The sequence below is a fragment of the Mus musculus genome, chromosome 16 (assembly GCF_000001635.26).
Source record: "Mus musculus strain C57BL/6J chromosome 16, GRCm38.p6 C57BL/6J".
NCBI lineage: Eukaryota > Metazoa > Chordata > Mammalia > Rodentia > Muridae > Mus > Mus musculus.
The window spans coordinates 47,622,910-47,639,074 of NC_000082.6; positions in this window are offsets into that span (position 1 = coordinate 47,622,910).

Consider the following 16,165-nt stretch of genomic DNA (forward strand, 5'->3'; position numbering starts at 1 on the left):
AATATTTGATTAGCTTATAAACTGATATACAAAGCCAGTCATAATGAATTTAGACAGCTGTAATCCCAATACCCAATAGAACAAGACAGGAAAACCACGAATTATGAATAAAGTCAGCCTTGTCTACATATCAACATTATTTTATCTAATTATCAATGTTAAAACTTGTGATATTGTATACCCTATCCTCAGAGATCATCGTGGAAGAGCATTCACAAAAAAAAATTCTAATTGCCAGAAGTTAGGAAGGTCTGCTGCAAAACAGTATGTTTTGGACATGACAAGGTTGCTGCACATATTAACCTAGGACAATGTTGCTGTCTACACAAGTCCCAATTAGGATCAAGCTATCCAACAATTTGTGACTGATGAGGAATGAGTTCATGAAGGCACACCCATAGCTGGGGAGCTATTTGCTGATAGAAGGAAACACAAGCTTTCTTCACCAGTGTGATCCCTCATTGGGTATTCAAGCTGTAGTGGATGGACCTACACCCATGCATATATTGAAAAGCACTAACAGACTCACTGTGTTATAAAAACCAATTAATTAACTCAAAGTATCAGAATAGCATGTTCAAATAATTCAATTGTTCATTAACTAATGTTAAAATATTTGAACATTACAGAAATAAAATACATATGTTTGTTCTAATAAGAAAATCAAGTAACCATTTGTACTTATGCCAATAAAAGCTGTGATACTCCATTTGTGATGAGGTAGGATTTGCTAGTTATTAATGATGGTTAATCTATCATTTCCTAGAACCACTTTTTTTGTTTTTAAAGACAGGATTTCTCTGTGTAGTACTGGTCATCCTGGAATTTACTCGGTACAATAGGCTGGCCTTGAACTGGGAGATCCACCTGCCTCTGCCTACCAAGTGTTGGGATTACAGGCATGCACCATCATCACCCAGTTCGTATGGCCATTTAAATAAGTTAAGTGAATCATTAACATTAATATTTCACAGAGGCATCATGCTTTAAAATGTTGATAAGATCTTATTCATCATTTCTTTCACCTATTTGAGAATTTTGTCATAAGGTAGCTACTATACTCTGTATGGAAGATAAAATCTTATACAGTCTGTACATTTGCTTAAATAGTATGCATAAAAATGTGGGTAAAGTGTCCATTGAGATAATTCAGTGGGTAAAGGTGCTTGCTGTCAAGCCTAAAGACCCATGTCCAGTTTGTGACATCCACATGGTGGAAGTAGATAAGCTCCCACAAATTGTTCTTTGACTCCATATGTGTGTCATGCCACACATGCACTCACACCTGCAAAGACTTGTAGATGCACACAGACAAAATTAATAAATGTAACAAAAATATGGATACTGAAATGACTAAGCCTTACTTTTCCATAGTCCTTCAACTCTGAGTCAAGATCTATTCTTTGATGCAGATATTTGCACCCAACCAATGGATGGAAGCATCTGACCACTGTTGTTGAATAAAGGAAGGCTGAAAGAGGCTGGGGAGAGTGGCAACCCTGTAAGAGGACCAGCAGTTTCAATGAACCTGGACCCCCGAGATCTCTCAAACACTGGACCACCAGACAGGAGACATGCACCAACTGATATGAGGCTCCCAACACACATACAGTAGAGGACTGCCAGGTCTGTGTTCATCAGAGATGATGCAAGAGACTGGATGCCCCAGGGAGTTTAGAGGTTGGGTAGGGTGGGAGTGGGGACATTCATGTGAAGACATGGGTTTGGGGAGAGGTATGGGATGTGGACCAATCCGAGGATGGACAGAGGGAGGAAATGAAGTATGGAGTGTAAAAAATATAATTAATTAAAGTAAAATAAATAAAAATCAACAAAAATGTGATTTGATGTTTATCTGTAATCCTTCAAAACTGCTAAGTATCCTCCTTCCTTGCTGTGTCAGGAATCACAGTTTGCCCAGTAGCACTGGGGATCTTCTCATCCACCTAGTAGTTCATGAAAAATCAATTAATAAGTTGAGTGAAAAAAAATCTCTTTATTATAGCATTTGGTGATAAACAGAAGTAGTTAAACAGCTCTCCTGAAAGTGCAGACACAGTAGACTAATTTATTCTCAGAACACTTTTATTCAAACTTAAATAAAATATATAGCAACAATTTCACTTTTATACCTTGCAATATGGTTTTATTTAATGTGATAGCCATTTTTCTCACTTGATAGTTGTGCTTTCTAGCTTGTGATAAGAGGAACTATGTTTTCATCTTGTGCAGTCTCGGATGTTAGATGATGTGGTACACTTGTCTTCACCTTGAGAGTACATCTGAAAACTGTTCTTTTGTATATTTGATTTTCCCACTTCTACTTGCATACAATAATTGATTTTCATATTCTTGTCAAACCTGTTTATTTACTTGAGAAGTTACTCTGCTACATTTTGAAAAGTATGTCATTCCACTAATTGACAGCATCTTGTACTTGACAGTGCAACTATGAGTAAATATTGAAGAAGCCAGTATTTGTCTTTTCAAGGTTTCCCGGTGTTGTCTTTCCTTTTGGTTCATGATGTAGGCTTACTTATCTTAGAACATAGAACTTCATATTTTATATCTATTCTAGAATAGCAAATGCTATTTTCATTAAATAATATAGTTTCAGTGTGTAAAATTTCTGTAATTATTTTTTCCAGGAAGTTCATTTGAGAGTACAAAGTTAGTTTACCAGAAAAATAATCACAGTGGTATTAGTAGCACACATATCTCAGCAGGGTGTGCAGTGGCCATTAGCACATCCATGTAGTTTAATGGTATGAGATGGTATGAGAACTAGTGGGAAAGCTTATGCAAATGGAAGCATCAGAATCTAACATTTGTTTGTCCTTTTGTCATCCCTATAAATAGGGGAGACATGACTTAAATCTGGTTAGCTTCACAACACCAAGTAGGGAAAGAATTGAAGCTGCTGTGACACACTCACCCTAAGGTGAGATTGGGAGGGGGAGGAGGGGGGGTGCTTCTGAAGTAAATAAAACAAGCAGTGAGCCAGTGTGAGTTCCTCAGGAGTATCACTGTACTCCTAGTACACGGAGCAACCCTTCACTGTGAAGAGCACCAATTCCTTTTTGAAATATTATTAATGTATATTTGTTTATATGTTTTGTTTATATTCAACTCCTCCATTATATCATCTTCTCTTACCTTTCTCCTCTCACTGGTTTCTTCCTCTTTCTCAACAATACAATTCTAATTGTTGAGCAATAATAAAACTGGTGAAAGAAAGATGGACATATGAATGAATAAATAGGTGGATATGAATAATAGACAAATAAACATTAGAAAAATAGATTTAAGAATAAATAGGTGGTTGCATACTATATAGATTGATTCTTCATACAAGAGTAACATACAAAATTTGTTTTTAAACCTCTGCCTTGTTTCACCTAATATGATATCTAGTTCTATCTACTTGTTAAATGATATAATTTCATGCTTCTTTATAGTTAAATAAAACCTAACTGTTGTCTGAATCACAGACAAACACACAAAGCAGGAATGTGTATGTAGGGGTTTTTTTGTTTTGTTTTGTTTTTTAACTCAACTTCAGTGTTGATGGGTTCTACATCTTGACTGCCATAATCATGCTCTAATAAGCAAGACGAGATCACTGATGTCTGCAGACAGATTCCTTCATGAATATACCAGCAGTGGGATAGCAGGAGTGTATGCTGGTTCTAAGTTTGGTTTTAGCATGGGCCTCCATACTGACAACTGCATTGTCTATCCTAATTTAAACCCATTATTAATACACAAAGGTGACTTTTCCTTCCCTCTCAGAAGTATTTACTTTCAGTTTTCTTTTTAATGTTTGCTATTCTGGGTGGGGCAAAAATTGTGCTGTAGCTTGTTTTTGTTTTGTTTTGTTTTGTTTTGTTTTGTTTTTTTTATTTTAAATGGCTTAAGTATGTTGATTTTTTTCATACATGAGAAATTTTTACTTTTAGAATGCTCTCAGATGACCTTAATTTACATGTATCTGGTGTAAATATGCTTGATACCTTTATATTTGTGAGATATATCTTCTTGGAAAAGATTCTGCACACTCTTTGTTGTAAGCTAAAGATATTTCATTGTTTAAATGTTCCCAGTTGAGTGCATTAGCCCCTCAGCCTCATTAGATACCTTCCCAGAAATGTCTATCTCATACAAAAATGAAAGTAATAAGTAGCCCCCAATTATATTCTAGATTTTTCTCATTTGATTCCTTGAAAATTTGAAATTATCCTTTAAGTCTACTCACTTAACAAGATAGTATGCTCACATACGAGTGTATACTCGTAGACATAAGTAAATATCTTCGATGAATATGTGAAGATGAGATAAAACTCCATAAAATCCAAACAGGCTAATAGAGAGAGGAGGAAAGGAGGAGAGAGAGAATTCAGGAAAATAGTTAATATATGGGTTTATTGAAAGGAAAAAATCTGCTGGATAAAAGCATGAGTCTGTCGGTATTGTAGATTTTTGAAGTTCTGAATGTATTTTAAGAACATAGAAACAAAATTAGTAATGAAACAATCTCATCCATATGAATATATTATATCTCAGCAAATCAACATATGAGCTGAAAAAGAAGTTTCCAGAATCCTTCCTGCAGATACAGCAAATAAAAGGCTATAATAAAATATACTAATTGAACTTTAGTTCTTAATTTCCAGTATAGCTGCTGTAATTTAGTATGAACTAGTATTAGAAAAGACAGGATTTAAAGGAAATAAATGTTTCTGAGGCAATTATGCAGATACAGAAATGGGTAGGAGATGGAGCTCTCAGTCTTCCATCATCACATACGCTCATTCAATATGGTAACAAGGAACAGGAAAATCTGCTCAAATAGAGTTGTCAGCCTTTGAGTGAAGTAAAGGAAATTGGCCAAAAATCACTGTCTTTCCTTTCTATGCCACCCTTGATAAATCATGAAAATGGCTTGCCATGGTTTCCAGTGGCTAATTATAAAGCTGCTGCTAAAAATAACCTTCTATATCCAGCAATTAGGGATTCACAATGCATGAACATTCTGCTAAGTAATAGAAGCTGAGATAAGAATATAATACTGCACCAATCTGGGAGAAAGAAAAACACTATTTATTTAAGTGACACATTCTGGAATAAAAATATTATCAGAGTGATGCAGAAAATTTTCAGGATAAATTAAACACCAAACTCACATCTATTACATAGACAGTAAAAATAAAACACTAGCTTCGAATAACTATTTCATAAGTGTTACATTAAACTTGGGAAATGAATGGCTTAGTTGGAAAAAATAAATTATACATGAAGATTGTAGTTAGGAAATGGATGAAATTATCAGCATTAAAGAAAAACTTTCTACAAGTGAGTTGGGTTTCACACAGCTATGGACATCATGTAGTACATAAAGAATGGGAGACTATGGGAAAATGTGTGCATCATAATTGTCATTTGCAATATAAATTGACGTTATGTCTTTGGATGACAATTGAACACTGTATTTTTTAATCCAGGAAACAGTCCATGTATGAGATTCTTCCTTGGAAGATAGTGACTCAATACATGTAAATGAGACATTTCTAAAGCACAGTCAAGTCAATTGTTGAAATTCCTAGAATAGCCATTAAAAGGATGAAATGCAGTACCAGTCTGGCTTGAAAGTTGGTATTTTCTCAAACTTCATCTTGACATCTATCCACCAATGTGGCCTTTTTTATAGGGGGTCAACCTCATAATGAAAGAAGACTCAGAGTGCTGCCTTGTCTTTTCTGCCATGTACGCTTCTATGGAAGACAATGCCTATGGGCCTGGAATAAGGCTCTGTGTGTAACAAAAACTGATCTGAGTGAATGAAGATATAAGTGAATTGTGTGTGTTGACACAGGCACCACCCTGTCAGGGACAAACAATGCCTTAAATCCCATGGGCATGACAAACCTTTCCCCCAGTGAAGCTCACAGAGAAGACAAAACCTTCCTTGGGGGAACTCAACTATGAAGTTGATAGTATACAGAGAAAAACATCCATTGAATCCTTCCCCTTCTAGATGTCTGCCATCTGAAGACTGCGGCTCTCCAGAGACTTCTCCTAATAAGATTAGTTAACCTTGACTTCTTGGTTCAGTCATATACCATAAACCCTGCTACTTTGATTCAACTGAATGCAGTAACCCCACTTTCCTGTTCAACTGTATATAATAAACACGTGAAGCTTTCAGAGTTCTGAGGTTTCACCATAAGAGAGCCCAGTCCACCTGATCCCAGCATCTGGGTGTGTATGTGTGTTTGTCTTTTTATTTCCATCTCACCTCAGGCATGTCTGTCTCTTGAGCTCTTATTGAACAAAGCAAGACCCACTGTTGATAATAATTCTGACAATGTCTGGACTCTGTATTTCCCAGATTCCTACATGAGGAGAAGCAAATTCTTGTCATTTAGAACTCACCCAATCTATAATATATTTTAAAGTGGTACAAAAAGACTAAAACAAGCACATGATTCATTTACATTAGCAGAACAATATATATAACATATTATATATACAAAAAGACAAAAAGAAATGAAAATAAATAAATTAAATGCATCTAGGAAACTTAAGCCTCCTTAGCTACATAGTAATTTGCAATTGATTTTTGTAAGAAAAACATATACCTAGAGATGGAAGGGAGTACTATATAAAGAGTATACTTAAAAATTTTGTAAATCCTAGTACATATTTGTATGAAAAAGTATGGATGGGAGTAAATGAAAAATAATTATAATATTTAAGGCAATAATAAGTTTTAGGTCAGCAAGGACACCCTGGGTTTTTCATTATCCTTTACAAACTAAGAATATACAGGATGTGTGTGTGTGTGTGTGCACACACACACACACACGCACATGCATGCTTCTGTACATAGTTTACTTGTGATGTTTATAAAACTATAATACATATACTTCAATTATTTGGCACTTAATTCAGTTACATGTATTTGGAGATATGAGCAATAAACAATCAAGTTGTATTAGAATGATAGTCTTGTTATCTTGTTTTTAATATAGTTTGAAATTATTTCAACCTCTCTATTAATTCCACAAAAATGATACATTAAAAACTGAGAGTGTGACATGAGTAAATGTTGTTAAATAGTTTGATTTAGAGATTGGCAGAAAAAAATGTTGCAAATAGGTTGTTTGGAAATTAAAAATTGATATCAAAATTATAAGAATTGGAAAATAAGGTACATGGGCACAGGGGAAATTTTCCTGAACAGAACACCAATACCTTATGCTCTAAGATCAAGAATGAAAAATGGGACCTTATAAAATTGCAAAGTTCCTGTAAGGCAAAGCACACTGTCAATAAGACCAAAAGGCCATCAACAGATTGGGAAAAGATCTTTACCAATCCTACATCTGATAGAAGGTTAATATCTACTACTATAGACAAAGAACTGAAGAAGTTAGACTCGAGAGAACCAAATTAACCCAATTAAAAGAGCTAAACAAAGAATTCTCAACTGAGAAATACTGAATGGCTGAGAAGCACCTAAAGAAATGTTCAACATCCTTAGTCATAAGGGAAATGCAAATCAAAACAACCCTGAGATTCCACCTCACATCAGTCAGAATGGCTAAGATCAAAAACTCAGGTGACAGCAGACACTGGTGAGGATGTGGAGAAAGAGGAACACTCCTCCATTGCTAGTGGGATTGCAAGCTGGTATAACCTCTCTGGAAATCAGTTTGACGGTTCCTCAGAAAATTGGACATAGTACTACCGGAAGATCCAGCAATACCACTCCTGGGCATATACCCAGAAGATGCTTCAACTTATAATAAGGACACATGCTCCACTACGTTCATAGCAACCTTATGTATAATAGCCAGAAGCTGGAAAGAACCCAGATGTCCCTCAACAGAGGAATGGATAGAGAAAATGTGGTACATTTACACAATGGAGTACTACACAGCTATTTAAAAACAATGAATTTATGAAATTCTTAGGCAAATGGATACATCTGGAGGATATCATCCTGAGTGAGGTAACCCAATCACAAATGAACACACATGAAGGTCAAAATACTCAAGATACAATACTCAAACCACATGAAACTCAAGAAGAAGGAAGACCAAAATGTGGATGCTTCAATCCTTCTTAGATAGGGGGAACAAAGTATCCATGGAAGGAGTTACAGAGTCAAAGTGTAGAGCAGAGACTGAAGGAATGACCATCTAGAGACTGCCCAACCTCAGGATCCATCCCATAACAATCTCCAAACCCAGACACTATTACAGATGCTAACAAGTACTTGCTGACAGAACCTAATAATAGCTGCCTCCCGAGAGTCTTTGCCAGTGCCTGACAAATACAGAAGTGGATGCTCACAGACATCCATTTTACAGAGCACAGGGTCCCCAATGAAGGAGTTAGAGAAAGGACCCAAGGAGCTGAAGGGGTTTGCAGCCACATAAGAAGAACAACAATATGAATTAACCAGTACCCCCAGAGCTCCCAGGGACTAAATCATCAACCAAAGAGTACATATGATGGTACTTATGGTTCCAGCTGCATATGCAGCAGAGGATGGCCTAGTAGGTAATCAATGGGAGGAGAGGCCCTTTGTCCTGTGAAGGTTCTATGCCCCAGTATAGAATGCCAGGGCCAGGAAGCAGGTGTGGGTGGGTTGGTGAGCAGGAGGAGGGGGGAGGGAATAAAGAGTTTTTGGAGGGGAAACCAGGAAATGGGATAACATTTGAGATGTAAATAAAGAAAATATCTAATTAAAAAAAAAAAGAAAAGAAGAGTAATTTCTCAAAGCACAAAATGACAGACTGTACTTTGACAGTTCCTGAAAATTGAGTCCCAAATCAGAGTTTGATATGGTAGTGACATGTGGGATCCCAGGAAATGGAGGCAGAATTTTCTTTTTTTTTTCCATTTTCTTTTTTTTAATTATGTATTTATTTCATTTACATTTCCAATGCTATCCCAAGAGTCTCCTACCCACTCCCCCACCCACTCACTCCCACTTCTTGGCCCTGGCGTTCCCCTGTACTGAGGCAGATAAAGTTTGCATGACCAATGGGCCTCTCTTTCCACTGATGGCCGACTAGGCCATCTTTTGATACATATGCAGCTAGAGACACGAGCTCTGGGAGGGGGGGAGGGTACTGGGTAGTTCATATTGTTGTTCCACCTATAGGGTTGCAGATCCCTTTAGCTCCTTGGTTACTTTCTCTAGCTCCTCCATTGGGGGCCCTGTGATCCATCCAATAGCTGACTGTGAGCATCCACTTCTGTGTTTGCTAGGCTGCAGCATAGTCTCACAAGAGATTCTATGAAGCCACAATTACTCTGATACCTAAACCACAAAGAGACCCAACAAATATAGAGAACTTCAGACCAATTTCCCTTTTGAATATTGATGCAAAAATACTAAATAAAGTTCACGCTAACCAAATCCAAGAACACATCAAAACAATCATCCATCCTGACCAAGTAGGTTTCATCCCAGGGATGCAGGGATGGTTCAATATATGGAAATCCATCAACATAATCCAATATATAAACAAACTCAAAGACAAAAACCACATGATCATCTCGTTAGATGCTGAGAAAGCATTTGACAAAATCCAACACCCATTCATGATAAAAGTCTTGGAAAGATCAGGAATTCAAGGCTCATACCTAAACATGAGGCAGAATTTTCAAGAGTTCAAAACCAGCCCTGGCTACATGATAAGTTGGCAGCCAGTCTATGTTACAATCTTTAAAATGGCATTTTTCTGCATAATGGTAACAATGTCTTTGAACTATATTTTACCTGAAAAAATGTAAACAGCTATTCTTTTGTTCCAAATTTGTTTATATTCAAGTACAATACTTAACACTAACTGGGTGCATGTAGGAGAGAGAGAGAGAGAGAGAGAGAGAGAGAGAGAGACAGACAGACAGAGAGACAGAGAGAGAGACAGAGAGAGACAGGGAGAGAGAGAGACCAAGAGAGAGGGAGAGAGACAGACAGAGAGAGAAAGAGAGAGAGACAGCGACAGAGACAGAGAGACAGAGAGAGAGACAGAGAGAGACAGAGAGAGACAGGGAGAGAGAGAGACCAAGAGAGAGGGAGAGAGACAGACAGAGAGAGAGAGAGAGAGAGCAGAAAACCTAAAAGAATTCTTCATAGGCATCTACTCTAGATTACTGAGTTCCTGATTTAATTGCTTCTTGGATGGGTGAGCTGGTGTATTAGCATATCTAAACTGAGGGTTAGGATTTACACAGTGTTACTTGGGAATGCAGCTGAAAGCATATTTTGTTTAGGATTATTACTTTTGTATGTATTTATTTCTTAGATGTATAAACTGTGACCTCTATCTTGAGTTCAGTGCAGTAAAATCTTCCACAGGCTGAAAAATAGTAGAAAGTCCAGCCAGAGCAGTATAAAATATAATATGGTTTTTCCATAATTATGTTGTAATTCTGTTAGAACAAAAGCATTTCTGTTGTGAGCCATGTTTTCAGACACTTGCCTTAAATTTCTAGAGAAAGGGAAACTATTTATTTTAGCTAAGATTATTTTATTCTTGGCATGTACTCAAAAAGTCTAATATTTCCTGGCTGGTTTTTAAAAGGGGGAAATATATTTTACACATACACACACACACACACACACACACACACACACAATTCCAGATATATGTATCTTTTATTATCAGAGCCTTTTCAATTTCAGAGCCAGAAAAATCCTGAATTTATAAGCTTCCTGAAGCTGATGTAAGACTACAAATATTCACCCTGAACCTCCAAACAAGTATGAGGAGTTCATAAGGCTTTGATTTTATTTTGAGATTCATTTATGACTACAAATACATACAATAGCTCTTATGGCAAGAATAATTGTTCTGTATTTACTTTTTAAGTGGTCCTTAGTGTGGTACCCACTCCAGTGTCTTTTCTTTGGCAATAGAGTCAAAAGTTCAAATATTCTGAGAGGCTAAGATATTGTAAATAGACAAAATATGCACCACATCATGACCCTTATATTTCACATTCATATGTACTATTCCAGAAAAGTAAGTGGTTCTTGCATTCCCTGCTCAGAACATAGTATGGAGGAATTGTTTTCTCACTGGTCATAACTTTTTCTCAGGAAATGGACTGAATTGACACTGCATTATCAACAAAGTACCCATTTGGAGCTACGTTGTGTTCTTTCTGAAGTCAGAGGAAGATCACAATGATTCTTTGAGACATCTTCAATGTGCACCTCTTAGTGAATCTAAAATCTCTGAGATTCAGATTGCATTCACAGAAACCCTGACAATGGCCTCCGTTAAGACATCCATATTGTGTTATCCTGCCCATAGGCCAACTGCTTCTCTAAACCAAAATAACTTCTCAATTTAGGTTTTATTTAAAGAGCAATATCAATCCTTCATAATTAGATTTTTCTAATAATAACTGTCATTCTGATCATACACTGTTTACTTCCTAGGAATTATACACTCCAAAATACAAAGAGATGGTAGCCATCATAAATTAATGGTCCAACAAACAAAACAGAAGATTGAAGCTCCTGAAGAAAGTCAATATCTTTAAATAATGTTTCACATAAGTTAACACAAGGAAAGAAAGTCAAAGTTCTTTACCAAGAAATAGTGTTCATCACTCAAGAACACACACATGCATTTAAAGGTGCAAGAGTAATAGCAGAATTTGAAATCAAACAAAGTAAGGCTGCATAGTTTTATATAAGGAAGGCTATACATAGTCTTTCTTCATTTATAAAAGTAGAATATATTATCTATTATTGGGCTAGAAATGTAAATTAGGTAAATAATTAAAACCACACAACAAATATGAGCTGACTCATGAAATGATGCTATTAAGTGAAAAATATGGCCATAATGATCACGGGAAGAGCAAGAAAATATAAGTGAATCTTAAAGCTTGAAATTCCTTAGCTTTGACTGAATAATATATTCAATGCCTCCTAAGTTCATAAAGAAAGAAATTTAGGTTATGGAAGCAACTTATAATTCCATATACAGATTATACAAAATTAGAAAAACGCTAACAGTGATAGTAATTAACAGAACCACAGTGAGGTGAGGGCAACAGAACTTAATAATAGAAAGAAATGGAATTTGGTGTAAGTCATTTTCCCAGAAGAAGTAAATGGTAACCTCGATGCAAAATAATTTTCCAGTCATAGGCACAGATGTTTTCATACAATTCCCATGCCTTCCCTATTTTTATTGGTTTGTAGTATTGCAGAAATGAAATTAACTCTATAGTTATATATAAAGGTATAGCCAACATCCTCACATTAGCATTTAATAAAATGGCACAAAGAGATGAGTGTGACTGATGGAGACTTAAGTATGTGCAATTTAAACTGACACACTTAATGCACTGGGGATATGTGTAAAATGGACCCCACAAATGAAAGTATCACTTGAAATAATTGTCTTGATCAAGATGCACTTCGCATTCACTGCTAGACCCAAGAGAACATGTTGCATGTAAAAAGCAATGACTTCCAGTTAAGTGGAACTTGCTGATGTATTCCCTGCAGTGGACTGAGAGATACTAACTCTTCACTGAAAGGCAGTTCTACAAGAGTGTCTGTTGTAACTTTCAGCCCTGAGTGACACCTACTACTTGGAATGAAGATCCTAAGAAAATGTAATCTTTACAACAGTGGTGACATTAAGTGTGAACATGGGTCTTTCTGTAAATCCAATGACAATGAAAGCAGATGTTGCTATAGATGCGAAAGGACCTTTTATTTCTAAGTGAATACAATTGCTCTTTTCCTGATTCAACTAAACTCCAGAAATTCACCCATAGTGCAAAATACAGCTTGTTAATTTGTTGAGCAGTGTCAATTATGCTTACTCTGAATATGAGAATTGGATTTAAGTGCATTGTTCATTTATTCAACAAATTGACTGAGTTCCTGTTATGCCAGTATTATGAAAAATACTTTAAAAAAACACTAACACAAGAAAACTGTGTTGCATTCACATTAGAAGTTAATTGGGACACAAAACAATTAACCAAGCAAACAAACCACCTGGCATAGTATCAGTTTAGGTTCATTACAGATCTCTGTCTCTGTTAGACAATTAAAGTTAACATGGTAAAATAGCTATGGTGTTTAGTTCTTATTGATTGTTGTTTATAATATATAAACATGATAAAAGATGGGAAGTTGGCTTGAATTTAAAACACATAAAACCTCTGGTGCAGAGCTGGGAGGATGACTCAGTTCGAAAACTGCTTGTTAGGCAAGCATGAGGACCAGCATCCACATAAAAATCCAGCATAATAAATAATAAATGCAGCAGCATGCACTCCAAGTCCCAGCATTGGGACATGAAGACAGGGATCCTGATGATCATTGGATGATTTCGTTTAGACATCAAGCATCGTGTTCAATAAGAAAACATGGAGAGTAACAGGAGGACACACAGTGCCAACCAGAGGTCCCTATGCATACACACACACACACACACACACACACACACACACATACACACATACATACACACAACCCACAATGACAACAAAATATTTGCTCCAATGGGTACTTGTCTTAGTCAGGGTTTCTATTCCTGCACAAAGCATTATAACCAAGAAGCAAGTTGGGGAGGAAATGGTTTATTCAGCTTAAATTTCCACATTGCTGTTCATCACTAAAGGAAGTCAAGACTGGAACTCAAGCAAGTCAGGAAGCAGGAGCTGATGCAGAGGCTATGGAGGGATGCTTCTCACTGGCTTACTTCCCCTCACTTGTTCAGCTTGCTTTCTTATTGAACCCAAGACTGCCAGCCCAGGGATGGCAACACCTAAAATGGGCCCTCCCAGCTTGACCACTAATTGAGAAAATGCCTTCCTTACAGCTGGATCTCATGGTGGCATTTTCTCACCTGAAGCTCCTTTCTCTATGATAACTCCAGCCTGTGTCAAGTTGACACACAAAACCAGCCAGTAAAGTATTAAAGCACTGAACAAACACCAATTTTGTCACAGAAATTCAGACATCTGGTGTTTAATGCTTATACTTTTAGACCAGCACAAGTTACACATGTGAAGGAAGCTGCCGCAGCCTTTGTCTGTGTGTAAGAAGCACGAACAAGCTCTTAGATCTGTATTCAAGCACCAAACGATCAGATGGACCTGAAAGGACTTCTTCAAAAGGAATGTTAAGTTGAAAGCAATTATACAGAACTGTTATGTAAATAATGTGTGATATTTTCACACAATGCATAATTTGCTTTAAAGAGAAAACCTAAATGAGTTCTGTAAACAGTATTTATTTGCTAAATAAAGTCTAATAATGGCATAATCTTTTCAAGAGAAAGATATGAAAGTTTACCATTAAAAATTTAAAAATATGAAACTTCGAATTCTAGAAAAATCATTTGAAGAAACAATCTAAACTAAATATGCCAGACAAGATCACTTTACTACAAACTATCAGATACCATGAAGAAATAAGTAGGACTGGATGTGGGTATGCAAAAATCAGACATGTTTTTGTAAGTGGGTCTGTTAGAGGAAAGCAATCTGAGCCAGACATTCAGATGGGATAGTGATAATCTGGGTTTGTTTTTATATAGGACGAATGGCATCATCAATCACCATTTAGGAGTGAGCATAACCTGTAAAGAAAGCTAGAGATTGAAATGAGTAGACAAGTTATAAGAGGTTTAAATGATTGCAATTTTTAGAAGTACAGCTTGTTAAAGCGTTGTGATATGGTATTTCTAGCAAAAGTCAACCAGTTAGGGGTCTAGACTGTACCTTGAGGTAGAGATGCTTGCCTAGCATGCATTAAGTCCTGGGCTCCATCCCCAGCAATACATAAACTAGATAAGAACCCAGCACTTGGAAGGTAGAGGCAGGAGAATCAGTAGCTCAGCAACATTCTGGGATGCATGGTAAGGCTGGAATAAATAAGAATATATATATATATATATATATACATATATATATACACACATTATATGTATATATAATATATATACACAAATATATATGTGTGTGTGCATATAACACATATATATATGTATATGTATACATATATACATATAATGTGTATATATATATATATATATATATATATATATATATATATTAAACAAACAAACCAAGCAGGAAAAGCTGGTGCACTTTATAGATTATTAAAAGGAAGGATAGAGACATGCTTTTTCCCAGCAAGTTAGAGGTAAATCATTAAGAAGGGAGTGAGGGAGGGAGGGGCAGTGGGAAATTGCCTGTAAGAAGATAAAGGCCAAAATAATCACAGGCTGTTTAAGTCCATTCATGATGGAAACAAAATGGTATCTTTAATCATGGTCATGAGTGCACTTGTGTTCCTAGCCTCTGCTCTCTTCTAAAGAATCCTAGGGAAGAAAAAGGTAGCATACAAGAAAAGAGGCAAAACTCCATAGCTTACCAAATCAGCTTTAAAATCCTACACATCAGCCTACCATTCTTCTCAGTCCAAAGAAATGCATTTTGTGGAAGTCTGATCAGCAAAATAACACCATGCTCACTGGATCTTTAATTAGAGGAGAGCAAGAGGATTGCTGCTGGGGGAAACCAAAAGCAGGGATGCTTTAAGAGCTCAGATACAAACATTTCACAGCTGGTGAAAGCACACCTTTCTGACAGAAATAAACCCCAGCTCCCCTCTTTTTTGTGACACATGTGGAGAAGCAAATTCAGGGTGCTCTTCTCAACCTCACTGCAACACAGATGGAGCACACACATCTCAGCTTCTTAAAACATCTATGAGTTGCTGGACTTGTCCACTGAGTCCTCATCATTGTGTTATATGAAGTACCTAGATGAGAGAATTGGGTTTACTGTGGTTATATGAAGTCTGTAAGAGAAAAATAGTCATATGCAGGAGTGGGGTACATACCTGTCCTGCTCCACATTATCCAGGGCACCTCTTCACACCTCTATCTCTGTGGATTTGAATTCTAGAGACACTTCTAGGCACAAACTAAAATATGTAATGAAGAAGAATTAACCATGGGAAAACTGGTGATTTTGTATCTCACTTCCCAGAATATTATAGCTCTCTTATCTGACTTGTGGGTGGCTGTCACACACTTTCTTCTTCCTACCTTAGAAAACCAAGAATCATAAAATATTCTTCTGCCAGTGTGATAAA